Source organism: Pygocentrus nattereri, chromosome 9, assembly GCF_015220715.1.
Source record: "Pygocentrus nattereri isolate fPygNat1 chromosome 9, fPygNat1.pri, whole genome shotgun sequence".
In the NCBI taxonomy this organism is placed as follows: Eukaryota; Metazoa; Chordata; class Actinopteri; order Characiformes; family Serrasalmidae; genus Pygocentrus; species Pygocentrus nattereri.
Genome location: NC_051219.1, coordinates 43090085 through 43107584, shown reverse-complemented (window position 1 = coordinate 43107584; position 17500 = coordinate 43090085). Strand labels below are relative to the sequence as shown.

General features: G+C 43.6%; 1 protein-coding gene across 1 annotated transcript in view; it reads right to left on the bottom strand.

Moving 5' to 3' along the window:
- The window catches only part of sulf2b (sulfatase 2b), a 279026-nt gene that overhangs the window by 155066 nt on the left and 106460 nt on the right, over positions 1-17500 (bottom strand). The window contains exon 4 of the mRNA XM_017700971.2: positions 4349-4445. The gene's annotated coding sequence lies outside the window, so the exon portion shown is untranslated. The remainder of the gene's footprint in view (positions 1-4348; positions 4446-17500) is intronic.

Below are 17500 nucleotides of genomic sequence, written 5' to 3'. Positions count from 1 at the left end.
ACCGCGTCCACAGCCTCAAACATCTTGTGACATTTTTCACATCCTTCCACGCTGATGTACTGCAGCATTCATCAGCGTGTGAATACGGTAAGCTGCCAAAGCCCCTTCCATCTCTCACTGCTACCTTTTCCATCCTTAACTCGTTTACCCACCATTCTACCTATGATGCAAAGCTACGGCTGCATCCTGCTACACATCATGTCCATCTCCCTCAGCATGAGAGCCTGAGGCAAACATTAACTGTGGCAAATTGGCCAGTCATCATTAGCATTCTCCCTCTACGCTGAGCTTGAGGGGAGAATTGCGCTAACATTTCTGAAGATCGCTCTCTGGGAATGAAGAGGAATGAATAGGAATGCCTCAAATGGGTTTTTAGGTAAGGCTGCACTAATGTATTCATTGACCAATAAAGCCGGCGGATATTAAGGGTCCACCGATAAAGCATCAATACTGCTTTTCTGGAGAGTTTAGTGGACCCCTCTTTGAAAAGTCACTAAGCGCAGTGCTGCAGCCTGTAACTGTAAACCTGAACACAAAACCATGATTAAAATAACAAAACCGGGAAAAAGGCATCCAAACTGACCTTTCGCATTACCATACTATGCTACAACATAAGAAAGGTGTTTTTAGGACGGGATCTGGGAAAATATAGGGGCTAAAGCTGCTGAAAATCCTGGGAAGCTCTGACTGTAGTACTATGTAGTATTATGAATATTTAAGCTTTGTTTGTGAATCGAACCATGCCTTCAGCCTATGGTGGTGATAGGAGGTGAGACTGTGATTGAAGGAGGGGAGAGAACTCGGAGAACATGGGCTAAAGTTCTGGGCGGCTTATGCTTGGAGCTAGAAGGCTGGACCCCCTCCTGCCTTGGACGGTGGTAGGATTGACACGCAGAAAGGAGGAACAAGGAAACTCAAGGTAGTGAAAGGAATTTGTAGGGCGTTATATTGGAAGGAGGAGGGGTTTCAGGCACAGTAATGCGCCCAAATGTACGTTATTCCACGGCTCAATTTTGTGCTGAGAAACGTGAGACATAATAACAATATCTGACAGTTTGTACTCGACAATGGAGAAAAGTATAAGACAGGCAAACACTGTTTAACTAAGACTCATGGAGTTTTATTGGCTGATTAGAATAAAATTAAGAATAAATTAGAATATTGGCTGATATTATCTGATAGTGGAGTTTGAGTTTTTAGCTCATTAAAATGTCCATATCAGTCCTAATTAAGGCCCTCAATTCATATGGTTCTCTCACACAGATTGGAGGGGTGGGGGGGTGGGGGGGGGGTTTCTTTGTATCTGTGTTATTGTACATTTTATTTGTTTAGTACTGAAAATTATTCACCTGCTGATGCAAAGCTGTCATTAGATTCACTCAAATGAATGAAGATCATTCAGTCATAACTAGAATAACTATATGGGCACAGAGCTGGTCAGGCTGAATATATCGCTGCTGTCGGAACAAAACCTCGTATGTCCAAAATAGTAACTTTACAGGAGAAGCAAAAACACCCTTTACTTTTAATGTAAGTCAATGGATCCAGATTTTTTTTCCCAAGTAATTTCTGGCCGTTTCTTTTGGTCCGTTCATCATGAAATTTACACACAATATAAAGAACAACAGGCATTTTTAAATGATCTCCAAAACTGAAAAACGCAAAAAGTGGAGATACAAGGTTGTGTCCCGACAGCAGTGATATGCTGTTATCTCATACTCCTCTGTTATACATAAAGGGCTCCGAAAGCCAAAAGGGAAATATGAAATCTCGAAAGTGAACTGGGTGCCAAGAAGTACTTCTGTGCAGGTGTGCAACTCCAGGATCAGACTGTGTGTATTTTGGCAAGCGCGTCCAGTAATTTAACCGAGAAAGGTCCACATCATTGGCCATTGCCAAACAAATGTGCAAAAATGGGCCCCACTACACTCGCCTTCTCCAAATAGCACACTGTCAACAAAGTGTGCTGAATCTCTCTTGCCAGAGACCAACACTTCCATTAATAGAAACACAGACACACACACACACACACACACACACACACACACACACACACACACACACACACACACAGTCGTCTACTCTAGGTCCATTTTTCTAGTCATTCATCCATCCATACTGTCTTACAGCTATGAGAATGCAAGCCAAGGTACGCTTATTGAAGACAGATGGACAAATGCTGAGGAAAAAAAACCACAGGGATTGAAATGAAAGCTTGCTAACAGAGTCAGAATCCGCTTCCACAAGCTAGATCCACTAATGAGGTGCGCTTGTGCGTCTGTGTAACTAATTTATTTAGGCTGTATTTTTAGCACATCGTTCTAGCTTACAGAGTCTTCGCTGCTGGAGACTAATGGGAGCAGTGTAGCGAATATTAATACAGTTGTGAGTAAGAAAATATATATGAACTCTTTGGAGCAGATTGCTGTATGAATGGCTCCTAAAATGCATTCTGCTCTTCACGACAGCAAATTAGGACTCAAACAATTAACAGAGCACAGTGCTTTATCATCACCGAACAAGCCGTTTAAACAGTAACAACCATTGATGGGAAAACAATCTTCTCCTGGAGATCTGCATCTAATATGCCTCCCCAGCCAATGCATCTGATCCAGCTGATGAAGAACCTCTGAATTAATTAGGGATGGCTCAAAGTGGTAGTTTTGGTTACTTATTAAATCCATAGATTTCCATTCCCAGACGCCGTGTTGTCTGTTGTTCTCTATCTGAGGCGATACGTCTGCTCTTGTATTGAGAGACGAAGAGTCTCAGGATTAAATCAGCCACAGCTTCCTTACTACTCCACCCATTTACACCACATCTGTTTAGTTCTAATCCTCAGACTCAGATTAATCTGGGCTGCACGGACGGCTCTCGGCAGCTTTTACTACTTTAATAACTGATCGTGATCATTAGAAAGTATTCAGTCTGCACCTGATGGTAAAAACCGAGTTTAGCGCGAGAAACACAAACACACACATCAGCAAATCCATCAGTGTGTGAATCACTTCTAATATTAATACACATAGAAATAAAATAAACCCCCCCAAAACTTCCTATTTGCTGGCTTCTTGTTTCTCTACACATAAAGATCACACTGACATGAGCGTGGATCACTGCGTTCCCTCTGTTATAGAATCCTATCCCACTTTCTGAGAGCAGTATTCCTGAAATAGTGGAATTTTGGACAGTGTGTTTCTCAAACTGCCGCTCTGTAATGGCACTGAATGCAGTCCAGCTGTGAGGTAGACCACCCAAAAATGGCAAGGCCGTTGACGTGCCTGGCTGGACCCAACGCAGCATCTAAGTATGTATACCTATGATCAAAACCGATTTAGACGAACTTGAAGACTGGATAAGTCAATGACTTCTACAGACTCGGGACTACATTAGTCCACAATTGGATATTTTGCACCTGTAACACCATTGCTACTCTACCTAGGAGTGGGTGGCCTATAAAGTTCAATGCAAGAACATGCTAAGGAACCCTCAAACAAGTCAATAGACTTCATGCATCTCTTGGATTTGATAATGTTTTTGATTTAAAAAGAAGGAATGTGAAAAACTCACTGCTAAAGATTACTTAGATGCTTCACAGCATTACAAGAACAAAGTTTTGTGGACAGATAAATGTTTAACTTTTTAAACTTAGATGTACAAAGCTTTATGTTTGGAGGGGTAAAAATCTACAACACTGTATACCAACAAGCAAAACTTCAACCCAGCTGTGAAGCATGGCGGCGGATGTATAATGGCGTGGACACGCTTTGCTGCCTCAACCACCCAGGGTCTGCCTGGCTTGAAATCGTAGAGGAACCGCTGAATTCAAGGATATACCAGTAAATTCCACAAGAGAAAGTCCCTCTGTGATTTAAAGCTCAAGGGAGTTTTAGGCCTCGCAACGTACCACTGGAGAGAAGCAACAAAAGCGTAAACAGTGTAGACATAATTCTGTGTTTAGAGTGGCCAGTCAAGAGCTTAGACCTTCATTTCACTGGAATGAGGTGACCAGGCATGAACGAAGCAATTCAAGCAAGACAGCCCAAGAACATACATCCCACAACTCAGGCAGGTTTGTACATGGGACCAGGTCAAAATACCTCCTAACTGCTGTAAGACTGAAAACATTCTTGAGGTTCACACCAATAAAGGACACTAGTTATTTATCATTGAGAATTTATAGGGGATTTTCATGCAGAAATTGAGATAAATCCAGAGTTCACACTCCTCTGTCTAATGAAGTACTGACAACAATGCACCTTCAGCTAGAACTCCACAGGGTGCATCCACAGGCAGTAACATGAACATTTTGATTGACCATTTCACAAAATTGATTTTCAAGTCCTACCTCACTGGAAGCGCTGAATAATGGTGAAGCCTATCTGTCCACACCAGAGGGGAACCTTCAGGGTCTTCTAGGCCTTCCAAGAAAGACCTAATGATTTCTGTGGAGGAAAACAAAAACAAAACAAACTTTTTAGTACATTTTTACTATATATAATATAATCAACACCATGCCTGTTCCACTTAAACACTGCACTACTTCTTGCTGAAGTTTTGGGTAGGAACTAAGTATTATCTAAGTATCTAGGTTACTTGGGTCTTCACAGTCTGGTCTGAAGGCCTAACACGTCAGATTAAGCAATTTTGTGGGAAAAACCAGCAATCTTGGCCTTCTGAATAAGAGCTATGGACTATCCAGCTTTCAGTCAGTCATTAGAAAACAACCTTGTAGTGATGTACTTAGAGGATGTGTGCTGTTTTTAATTTGTTTATTTTTTATGAATTTGTTTTATTTAATTAGGTGGAAGGACGGATGGACGGATGGACAGATAGAACTTAAGTGATCCCAAAGGGAAATTGCAGTATTTCAGTAGCAAGTCAGAAATGCACATAAACCTACACATCGCTACTGTCGGAAGAAAACCTGATATCTCAATTTTTAATTCTCAGTTTTTCAGTTTTTGGCTTACTGTGAAAATACGTGTTGTTCTTTACATTGTATGTACACTTTATCATTAATGGACTAAAAGAAACGGCCCAAAATGACTTGGAAAGACGTCTGGTTCCATTGATTTACATTACAGGAGAAGGAAAAAACCTGCTTTACTTTTAAAGTTACCATTTTGGAGATACAAGGTTTTGTTCCGACAGCAGCGATATACTATGCAGACAATAAAAAACAGAAATAAGGTCAGGTAAACTAAAAGCACAATGATTCCAGACATAACTCGGAGCCGTATCAGTATTACAGTGTAAAGTGCGCAGTGAGCGTCATTACAGTAGTAGGTATGATATACTGCACAGTGTGTTTTAATCAGAGAGCAGATACGGCGATGGGGTTCAGCACAGTTCAGACAGCAGGAGATCAACATGTTTATTCATGAACGTTTTTATGACTGGCATAAACACAGGAATAAGGGAATGATGTACTGCATTGTTGTCGAGGTTTGGTTCACATACCATAAGTAAAATATTTCCAGAAGACAAGGAATACAGAATATGTCTATGGCTTTAAATAAAGCATGAAATCTTCATGCTGAACCAGCAACAGCCAAAAAAAACGTCTGTGTAAACTGACTTTAGTTCTCTGTTGTACTAGAAACCCAAAGGGCTGCTAGCAGAAATGAGCATTATCATGAGGGTATTTTTAACTTGTTTTTCTATTGTCTTTTAACATTTATGGCCTGAACTGAAGGCCTAGCTCTAATACTCACAGTTTGGCATGGGTATACACACACACACACACACACACACACACACACACACACACACACACACACACACACACACACACGCACAGGTGACCAGCACACTGCAACCAACTACAGCCCATACATGTAACAAAATTATCGTTTTTATTTTAATATTAGCGTCCGCTGGCCTGCACCTCGTACACCATCAGCCAAGTCCTTCAGAATGCCACAAGCACTGCTGACCAAAACATGTTCGCTGCATGACAGCACGGCTAAATGAGTGTGCCACTCCTGCTCTTCTGCACACACTCTGTGTAATTAAACACAGTCTACGCTGCCCAGATTCACACACAACCCTCTCCAAACTCTCAAACTCTCAAACTCTCACTCTCTCACTCTATTTCTCTCACTCTCTCTATTTCTCTCACTCCCTCTATTTCTCTCCCTCTATTTCTCTCACTCTCTCTATTTCTCTCACTCTCTCTATTTCTCTCTCTCTCCCTCTATTTCTCTCACTCTCTCTCTCACTCTATTTCTCTCACTCTCTCTATTTCTCTCACTCTCTCTCTCTCCCTCTATTTCTCTCACTCTCTCTCTCACTCTCTCTCACTCTATTTCTCTCTCTCTCTATTTCTCTCTCTCTCACTCTATTTCCCTCACTCTCTCTATTTCTCTCTCTCTCACTCTATTTCTCTCTCTCTCCCTCTATTTCTCTCTCTCTCTCTCTCACTCTATTTCTCTCTCTCTCTCTCACTCTATTTCTCTCTCTCTCACTCTATTCTCTCTCTCTCCCTCTATTTCTCTCTCTCTCTCTCACTCTATTTCTCTCACTCTATTTCTCTCACTCTCTCTATTTCTCTCACTCTCTCTATTTCTCTCTCTCTCCCTCTATTTCTCTCACTCTCTCTCTCACTCTATTTCTCTCACTCTCTCTATTTCTCTCACTCTCTCTATTTCTCTCACTCTCTCTCTCTCACTCTATTTCTCTCACTCTCTCTATTTCTCTCTCTCTCCCTCTATTTCTCTCACTCTCTCTCTCACTCTCTCTCTCTCACTCTATTTCTCTCTCTCTCTCTATTTCTCTCTCTCTCTCACTCTCTCTCTCTCCCTCTATTTCTCTCACTCTCTCTCTCACTCTCTCTCTCTCACTCTATTTCTCTCTCACTCTATTTCTCTCACTCTCTCTCTCTCACTCTCTCTCTCTCACTCTATTTCTCTCACTCTCTCTCTCACTCTATTTCTCTCACTCTCTCTCACTCTCTCTCTCTGTTTTCAGAGCAGTTAACAGTAGCCGACGTAGCAAATTACAGGCACTTAACAGTTGCTCCCTGCTACTTCATTAGCCTAAAGTGGAGAGCCTTTATCACCACCGGAATCTATTAAAGCAATTATGCTATCAGCAGGAGTGAGCATGTCTGCCTGCATGTGTGAGTGATTGAGAGAGAGTGAGAGAGAGAGAGAGAGGGGGGGGGGGGGGGTCCAGCTGTTCAAACTCAGAGGTGGTTGCATATTTATGTAAATCATGTAAATGCACACATACCACAACATGCACACCCGTGTGTATGAAGGGTGAAACACAGCATACACAGCTATGAAACACAAACACACACACACACACACACACACACACACACACACACACACCCACACACACACTACTCATGCATAGCTATAAAACACTCACACACACACCACTCACACACAGCTATGAGACACTCACACACACACAGCTATGAAACACTCACACACACAGCTATGAAACACACACACAACTCAAACACAGGTATGAAACACACACACATACACACTAACACACACACGGCTATGAAACACACACACACACAACTCACACACAGCTATGAAACACACACACACACACACACACACACACACACACACACACACACACACACAGACACTACATACACTTATGAAACACGTGTGCACCAATTTCACTTTTAGTACACCTGGAAGCCATTTCACTGTAACATGAAGGCAGAGTTTTACAAAATAAGAGCTTGGCAGCAGAAAGGAAAGGAGTTTTCTGCTAAAACTCCTTTGAACCTCTTTTAAAGACGAACAAACAGCTCCCAATAGTTTAATCAGCCTTTCCCTCATCTTTAATCAGCCTTTAGTATTGCAGGCAACAAAGAGGATATTTTACATTTTTTCAGATAGAACTGAATCAGACGTTTGTGTGTCTTATTGCCCATGCGCATATCATTAGCTAAACGTGATTACTTACCGCCTGATTATGCGATTTTGGCTCTCAAAATATCCAACCTATAGTTTTATGAAGAGCACTACCTATAAATAAGCGCTACAATGAGACATTTAAAGAAAGTAGGAGAATTCATCAGAATCCTGGGCCACCAGGATTTGTTGTGGTGATTTTCAGAATGCATCTTTGAATACGTTCACATTAAAAGCCTCATTGCTCAGATCCGATCTCTCTGACTCGACGGTTCACACTCGTTTAGGTCAGTGACTCAAATCCGTCATTAATGTGATGAACCGGCCTGAAATGACCCTCGTGAGCTCCTCCTACTCAGTGACGTCACGTGACTGAATCACCGCATCATCAGCGCAAACTAACGAGCAGAACGAGCTTCGCTGAGAAGATCATTAACTCTGATCAGCTCTCAGCTTCATTATTAGAGCCAGATGGAGGAGAAAAAGGCGAGATGAGCTGCTTTTCCACCGTCTACAGGCTTTAACATCTGTTTGGCGCTGTTGCCATGGTAACGCTGAATGATGACAGACACGCAGTGGAGAAAACACATGAATTCCTATCTGAGCGTCACGTTAAGGTCGCATGACCATGCATCGGATACGCATCTGATCTAGGATCACATATGAAAGTGGCTCAGGTCTGATTTGAGAAGATCAGATTTGTGTCCACACAGCCCTGAAAACACCAGATCTGAGTCACATTAGAGCAGGAAATCGGATTTGTGCCACTTCAACCTGGTAATGTGAACGCAGCCTTTCATGTCTTTGGCCTTTGTAAAAGGAGGATTAGATGATCATAACTGACTCCAGTAAAGTCATGTGTTCTCCACAGGCCCTTCTCCACACCAAACTACAGTTATGTTGGAACGGACGGTTCCTGTATGGAGCTACAGCTCAGTGAAGAGCCTGTCCAGCACGTCATCTTGCACGGATTCTACACAGCATAAGACTCGGTAGGAAAAAATGACCTGATAGGAGCAGTTATTTGTTCATCCCTAAAGAGCTTTTCTGGAAACCCTTTTCCTTTGTACTGCTAAGCCCTTATTTTGTAAACTCTGCCTTTCTGTTACACTAAAAAGACTCCCAGGCGTGCAGAAAACTGTCCCGCACTCCCCAATGACCGCAGCCTGTGTGCAATCATTCACTCACGCTTTTACAGGTGTTTCATCAGTGTGCGAGTAGCGTGCATGTGCAAGTGTTTCAGTGTATTTTACTCTAAACAGCCCCCTTATGTGTGGCCTTATAAGGCCCATGAGTCAAACACAAATCAGGCCCGCCATACAATCCTATCTGGCCTGCAAAAGTATTTAAATTTTCTATTAATATTAGCCTTTTTCACACTGTGCTGCACTGCAGTCCCGAGCGTGCACTGCAAGGTAATGCGCTCCGACTCTCCCACCCCAACAACAGTCTATGGAACAGCGGCTACACCTCAGTTCTACACGGTTCCACACCAGTCACCAGATGTCAAACGTATAGATGCACGGCCCAATCCAATTACTTATTTTTACCCCTACCCCTTGTTTTTCGAGGGTCACCTTGCCACTTGTGACCTAGTTACAAGGGGTAGTGGGTGAGATCTTCTGGACGAAATGGGACGAGAGCTGCTCTGTAGGCGACCCTGCCAGCCAGGGCTTTAGTTACATTTAGGGCATCATATGATTTCATATGAGGGGGCCAATTATTTGTTATCAATCACCGCTTCTTCAGTGATATGAAGCTGAAGTCAGATATTCACCAGCTTCTACTTCAAATTTTCCTGCTCCAGCTTAAATGGAGCAGCAGTTACATTGTGGCCCCTCGGGTGTCAGTACTGAAGGTGGAACAGGAAATTTAGTTAGTCAGTTCCCCCGTGTACTAGTGATTGTTTATGTTTGTTGTGGAAAAAAAAAGAATCGTAATATATTGAAACATTAAATTAAGAAAATACAATGATTATCAAAATTGATTAACTGAGAAAATTCTCACATCTGCAGGTTTCTTTGGTCGCTCGTGCAGCCGTCTTTCCAATGTGCCTTTTTTTCGCATATCACTCTGTCTGGAGGGTCATGTAGCCCCAACACTTCGCCCTACCCCTCTATCTCAACAAGGGGTGAGGGGTGAAATAGAACTGGGCGCAAGTCTTACTAATGTGCAGCAGAGGAGGGATGCCACGTGTCTACTTCAAGCAAATAGGCAGGTTTAAAAGACTGAGCTCCTGGGGACCCTTACATTTGAAATATTTTAAGCATTCATGTAATATTTCAAAGGTCTACTACAAGTGACTGTATTTCACTGCTGAATTTTTCATGCACTTTGAATAAACAATGTCCACTTCGAGTTACAGCACAACATTCATTAAAAATTAAACCAACGCATTCTTTTCTCTGGCCCACAGGTTTGAGGAGATTTTTTATTATGGCCCTTTTACTGATTCAGTTTGACACCCCTGTTATAATGCATCATAACACTCACCTCATCTATCCCTCGCTCTCTATTTCTTTAATTCTTTATATATCTTTATTTTATCTAAGCATCTGTCCATCTCTGTCTTTCCTTTATTTTAGCCACTTTTCGTTTCTCTACCTCTCTCCTGTCATTTTTCACTCTGGCTCTTTCAGGCATTTAGTCCAAATCAGTCTCTCTCTCTCTCTCGCTCTCTCTCTCTCTCTCGCTCTCTCTCTCTCTCGCTCTCTCGCTCTGGTTCTTTATTTGTTACATTCCCCTACGTTGTCCATCTTTCTCTTTCTTTGTCTCTCTCTCTCTCTCTATTTGTGTTGTTGTCTCTCTTTCTCTCCTTTATCTCTTTCTGCTGCCCTTTATCTCCCCCCATTTCCTTCTGCTGGCCTTTATCTCTTTCTCTCAGTCTGACTCTCTTTCTCTCTGCCTGCATCCCCCCCCCCCCCCTCTCTCGCTCTATAGTGCTGTAGTGTCAGTATGAGGCCATTAGAGTGGAACAGCAGTAGCTGAACTGCATAAATAAATACCCAGACACTTAATTAGCCCAGCACTGACAAGACCTGACACTGCCAAACACACACACACACACACACACACACACACACACATATACACACCCACACACACACACACACATATACACACCCACACACACACACACACACACACACACACACGTAAGTGCACGTGCACAGACATACACACACACACACACACACGACTGGCCATATGGTCTAAGGCCCTAGCGTCACCTCCTGGCACACTGTCTGCCAAATACCCTGTCATCTGGACACAGCTGGCCCAACAATCTGCACACACACACATGCGCAAGCACACATACCACAAATGGACACATTGTACAAATACCCGCACAATGAGGGCAGAAAAGCACAAATACTAATTGACCATTTTTATCCTCTTTGGACTCTCTGAGAAACACACACACACACACACACACACACACACACACACACACACAGTCTCGGTGGTACATGTGTTCATGCCAAAGGGGGGCAGGTGGAACCTGGTGCTGCGTGTGATGAATATGTTGTTATTGCACATGCCTGGCTGCAAAACTCACATTCTGCCTGAAACTGGATCACCTGCCAGACAGAAGAACCAATGCCCTGTTTTACAGCACACGCATAAGACCCACCCTCAGCCTCCCCCCAAACTACAAAAAGCAAGACAGGCTGGTAGAGAGAGAGAGAAAGGGGGGGGTGGCGGGACACAGAGAAAATCAGTGACTTTTTAGATGGCGTTAATGCAGCAGCAGCTTTTAAAAGGAAACTCCCTCCTATCTACATACCTCTGAACCCCCCCACCACATGCACCATAACAGTCCAGACATGTATATACAGTATACATCCCTCACCATCGGAAGGTACTTAATGCAGAAGCAACCAGTTCAGTTCAGAGAACAGCAAATCATCTTCAACATACATTCTGAAGGGCCTTCACATCAGCCTTAGAGTGGCATGCACAGAGCAAGCATGTGAACACTGTATCTGGGTTAGTAAGGGGTGGGCTGGTAAAGGCCCTCCCCCCCTCCCACTTATCCTATTTTCTCCTCCAATATGACAATCAGAATGTGATCACTGTACTCCAGCTTCAGACAAAAACGTGCAGCAGAACATTTTCAGCTGTGAGCTTCCCATAAACGCATGACCCACAGTCTCTGGCCTACAAAACAAAGGACAACCCATAACCTACCCCCAGGTCAGCGAGGTGCATGGCCCTCTGTACTCTAGTCCCAAAGAACTAGTCCTTCAAGTGTTTTTAGGTAAGTCTGTCCGCCATACAAGACCAGGGTCAGATCTACCTGAATGGGTAGAGACCTATAAACCTGAAAAATGAAGCAAAGACAAAATGTCAAATGTGACAAAAATTTCATATACAGTATCTCCCAGTGAACGTGTCCATGTTGTGCTCAAAGTGTCAATTTTCTGTGTGACCGTCATGATTATCTAGCACTGCCTGGACCCTCTCGGGCATGGAATTCACCAGAGCTGCACAGGCTGCTACTGGGTATCCTCTTCCACTCCTCCGTGATGACATCACAGAGCTGGTGGATGTTAGACACCTTGTGCTCCTCCTCCTTCCGCTTGAGGAGTCCCCACAGGTGCTCAATTGGGTTTAGGTCTGGAGACATACTTGGCCAGTCCATCACTTTTACCTTCAGCGAGGCAGTCGCCATCTTGGAGGTGTGTTTGGGGTCGTTATCGAGTTGGAAAACTGCCATTCGGTGCAGTTTCCGAAGGGAGGGCCTCATGCTCTGCTCCAGAATGTCACAGTACATGGTGGAATTCATGTTTCCCTCAATGAACTGCAGCTCCCCAGTGCCGGCAGCACTCATGCAGCTCCAGACCATGATGCTACCACCACCATGCTTGACTGTAGGCAAGAGACAGTTGTCTTGGTACTCCTTACCAGGGCGCCGCCACACATGCTGGACATCATCTTAGCCAAACAAGTTTATCTTGGTCTCGTTAGACCACAGGAAATGGTTCCAGTAATCCATGTTCTTGGGCTGCTTGTCCTCAGCAAACTGTCTTGTCTTCAGCAAACTGTGTGCTTTCTTGTGCGTCAGCTTCAGAAGAGGGTTCCTTCTGGGACGACGGCCATGCAGACCAAGTTGTTGGACTGTGCCACGTATGGTCTGAGCACTGACAGGCTGACCTCCCACTTCTTCAACCTCTGCAGCAATGCTGGCAGCACTCATGCATCTATTTTTTGAAGCCAACCTCTGGATATGACGCTGAACACATGGACTCTGGCGAGGCCTATTCTGAGTGGAACCTGTCCTGGAAAACCACTATATGACCTTGGCCACTGTGCTATAGCTCTGTTTCAGGGTGTTAGCAATCTCCTTATAGCCTAGGCTAGCTTTGTGGAGAACAACAATTCTATGTCTCACATCCTCAGAGAGTTATTCGCCATGAGGTGCCATGTTGGATATCCAGTGGCCAGTGGCCAGAGAGAATTGTACCAAAAACAGCATATTCACACCTGGAACCTTCTGACTCTAACAAGTCACATGACACCAGGGAGGGACAACGACACAATTTGGGCTTTGTTACTGATACAGTCTCCTTCCATTAAGGGATGGGATTTGCCGTAATACAACCACCATGTTCGGCATTACAAACCATCTTAATAATATAGACAATGATATGATAAGATACTCTACAGTACTTTTCTACCAACCTCCTCAAACTCACCCAGGATCAGAGGAGATAATGTCAAAGTGCTCCTTAGAGGATAACACCTTAGTGCCCCGCCCTCTTGCTCATCTTCAACAGCAGCAGTCACTTGCAACGTGGAATACAATAGACAAGCATGTACAGGTTGCTTTAGGATTTAAATATTCGTCATCTTCTAAATGATGTACGTTCATATTTTCAGGTAAAGTGAGTTGATGTCTTAAAAAAAGCTGCAATATGAATTTGAGTTTTACATTATATTTCTTCTGTGAGTTTATTGGCTGGCAGCAAAGCAGAAATCTGATTACTGTGTGACTGATGTAGAGCCGGAGTTTCCCCATTATCTGATTACTAAAGCGCATGTAAACGTGATGATCGGATTATTGACAAAATCTGATGTTCTGCAGTTATCGGACTATTGAGTACAACTAAATGCGCTCACTGAGTATTTTGGCCTTCTCTCCAAGCAGTTGTTAGTCTACTGCAATGTGGTAAACTATCCAATTTGGTTGTATGTGAAGCCTTTTGTTAAAAGACCCAGACTTCTAGATTGGAAGTCATAGGGCAGGGGCATTTAATTAAAATGTGAAAGTTCCACTTAAGGAAAATTTCCTCAGGCAAAGGTCCAGAACATCATAATGTCTAACTTGCATCATGATTCAGTGCCAAATACTGTTTACTGAAGTAGCCGAGTGGAATATCAACATCTTATACAGTCGGCAGCTGAATATCAGATCAAATAAAGTCCAGTTCGGTCACATTTCAACAACATTTACTGTCAGTTTTCTCTTTTTAGATCACAACATGTAAAATATTCTGTCTCACTTTCTTCTCTGACTGCTGTTTCTCTCCTCGTCCCTCCCCTATGTGGTGTCACTCACTCAAGTCTCAGAGCTCATTGTAATGTACAGATCTGATTGGCTGCAGGCCACTAAAGCTGCACCATAAAGGCTAGAAGAGTTAAGGCATTTAAAATAGAACCACCTCGTCAAAATTAAATAATTCTCCATAGTTTATCATTTATAGGTCCAGGTCCGCATAGGACAGTGTCTGGGTCCGGACTTGGACCGCAGTCCGCCTATTAGTGACCTCTAGCATAGGGCGTGTAGCCTGTTTTTCTTTATGTTTTTCTATTTGGTATTTTTATTTGTTTATTTTGCAGAGGAAAGTTAGTTGACTGGGGTTTTAAGATTTTTCTCTGTTCTTCTGGGCTGAGACCACTCCTGAAGCTTTAGCTTCCTTGGTCTACAATAAAGCTCATGAGACTAGTTATTTGTATTTGAGTGTGATTTGTCTGACAGCTTGGTGGGGGGAAGTCAGGGGAGACGTTTTTTATGTTGCAGCTTATCCTAGACAGGCAGTGACAATCAACAAAATCAACATTTTTGTATGATCTAACGCATCAAAGTCTATATTTGACAGTTTGGAATGTTATACACTACATTGCCAAAATTGCCTGTCTATTTCCCCGTCTGCCTTCACACTTACATGAACGTGAGTGACCTCCGATTCTAAATCCATTGGGTTTAATATGATGTCGGCCCACCCTTTGCAGCTATAACAGCTTCAACTCTTCTGGGAAGGCTTTCCACAAGGGTTAGGAGTGTTTATGGGAATTTTTGGCCGCTCTTCCAGAAAAACATTTGTGAGGTCAGACACTGATGTTGGACGAGAAGGCCTGGCTCACAGTCTCCGCTCTAATTCATCCCAAAGGTGTTCTATGGGGTTGAGGTCAGGACTCTGTGCAGGCCAGTCAAGTTCTTCCACACCAAACTGGCTCATCCACGTCTTTATGGACCTGCTTTGGGCACTGGTGTGCAGTCATGGTGGAACAGGAAGGGACCGTCCCCAAACTGCTCCCACAAAGTTGGGAGCATGAAATTGTCCTAAATCTCTTGGTGCTGAAGCATTAAGAGTTCCTTTCACTGGAACTAAGAGGCTGAGCCCAACTCCTGAAAAACAACCCCACACCATGATCCCCCCTCCACCAAACTTTACACTGGGCGCAATGCAGTCAGACAAGTACCGTCTCCTGGCAACCATCAAACCCAGACTCATCCATCTGATTTCCAGACAGAGAAGCATGATTGGTCACTCCAGAGAACACGTCTCCACTGCTCTAGAGTCCAGTGGTGGTGCTTTACACCACTGCATTCGTCGCTTTGCACTGATGATGTAAGGCTTGGATGCAGCTGCTCGGCCATGGAAACCCATTCCATGAAGCTCTGTACGCTGTTCTTCAGCTGATCTGAAGTCCACATGAAGTTTGAAGGTCTGTAGCTATTGACTCTGCAGAAAGTTGGTGACCTCTGCGCACTATGGACCTCAGGACTTGTTGCACAGGTGGCGTCCGATCACGGTACCACGCTGGAACTCACTGAGCTCCTGAGAGTGACCCATTCTTTCACTAATGTCTGTAGAAGCAGTCTGCAGGCCTAGGGGCTCGGCTTTATACACCTGTGGCCATGGAAGTGATTGGAACCCCTGAATTCAATTATTTTGATGGGTGAGTGAATATTTTGGCAATATACTGTATATCTGATCAGAAACAGATTGTCCATTACTGATAAAGGATGGATAAGTCTGGTACATCTGTACAGTACACGTCATTTCCATTTAGTACCGAAGTCTACTGGTGAGATTCTTTAAAAGCTCAGGCACAAAAGAGCAACAGGGTGCCATGTCTTGAAATGACAAGTCTCCTTTTTTCCCGCAGGAGAGTCAATACCCCCTTTCAGCAACCAAGTGGCATACTTAAAACATTAAAAAGAAATCTTGGCCAATGTGATTTTGCAAAACTCAGCAGGAAGACCATCTACCCCTGGGGCACAGCCTACTGCCATTTGAAAAGCAGCCATTTCAGGTTCTTGTCAGGTTAGAGGGAGATCTAACACTTATCTTTTGGAGACAGTGTTGCTACATCACACCACAGCACCTATGAGCATGCAGAATCACTTTCTTCAGCTTTGTATAGATTAGGTGCGAGCAATATGTTGGTATCCTGATAGATAATGTCATGATCTACACCGATGAGGCATAGCATTATGACCACCTCCTTGTTTCTACGCTCATTGTCCAGTTTATCAGCTCCACTTACTGTATAGCTGCACTTTGTAGTTCTACAGTTACAGACTGTAGTCCATCTGTTTCTCTGATACTCTGTTACCCTGTTCTTCAGTGGTCAGGACCCCCATGGACCCTCACAGAGCAGGTACTATTTGGGTAGTGGATCATTCTCAGCACTGCACTAACACTGACGCGGTGGTGGTGTATTAGTGTGTTTTGTGCTGGTCTGAGTGGATCACCACTGGACTGAGAAGAGTCCACCAACCAAATATTATCCAGCCCACAGCGTCCTGTTGGCAGCGTCTTGTTGGCAGCGTCCTGTGACCACTGATGAAGGACTAGAGGACGACCAACACAAACTGTGCAGCAGCAGATGAGCTGTCGTCTCAGACTTTACACCTACAAGGTGGACCGACAAGGTAGGAGTGTCTAATAGAGTGGACAGTGAGTGGACACAGTGTTTAAAAACTCAGACCAGCGCACCACCGCAAGCATCCTTCTTCCCTACCTGTTAGTGCACAGCAACGTAATCAACAACCAGAAGATGTTTCACAGGCTGGCAAAAGTCACTGCATTTTGATGAAAGAACACTGGCAAACATTTTTAAGTGCTGTGATGAAATGAATAGTTATGAATTGCCATCATGAGCCGGGACGTGATTAACAAGTTTTAAAAAAAGTACATTTTCATTTCAAGTGGACTACGAAAAAACCTCAAAAATCATCTGTGTGTTTAATCAGCACCCTCCCAAATTCCCCCCACGTTCATTTAGCTTCATTAATTATCCTTCCCCTCAGTGTCCAACGTTCAAGTGCCGCTAACACCCTTCTTCCCTCCACCCAGGAACACACACTACACTGTTGG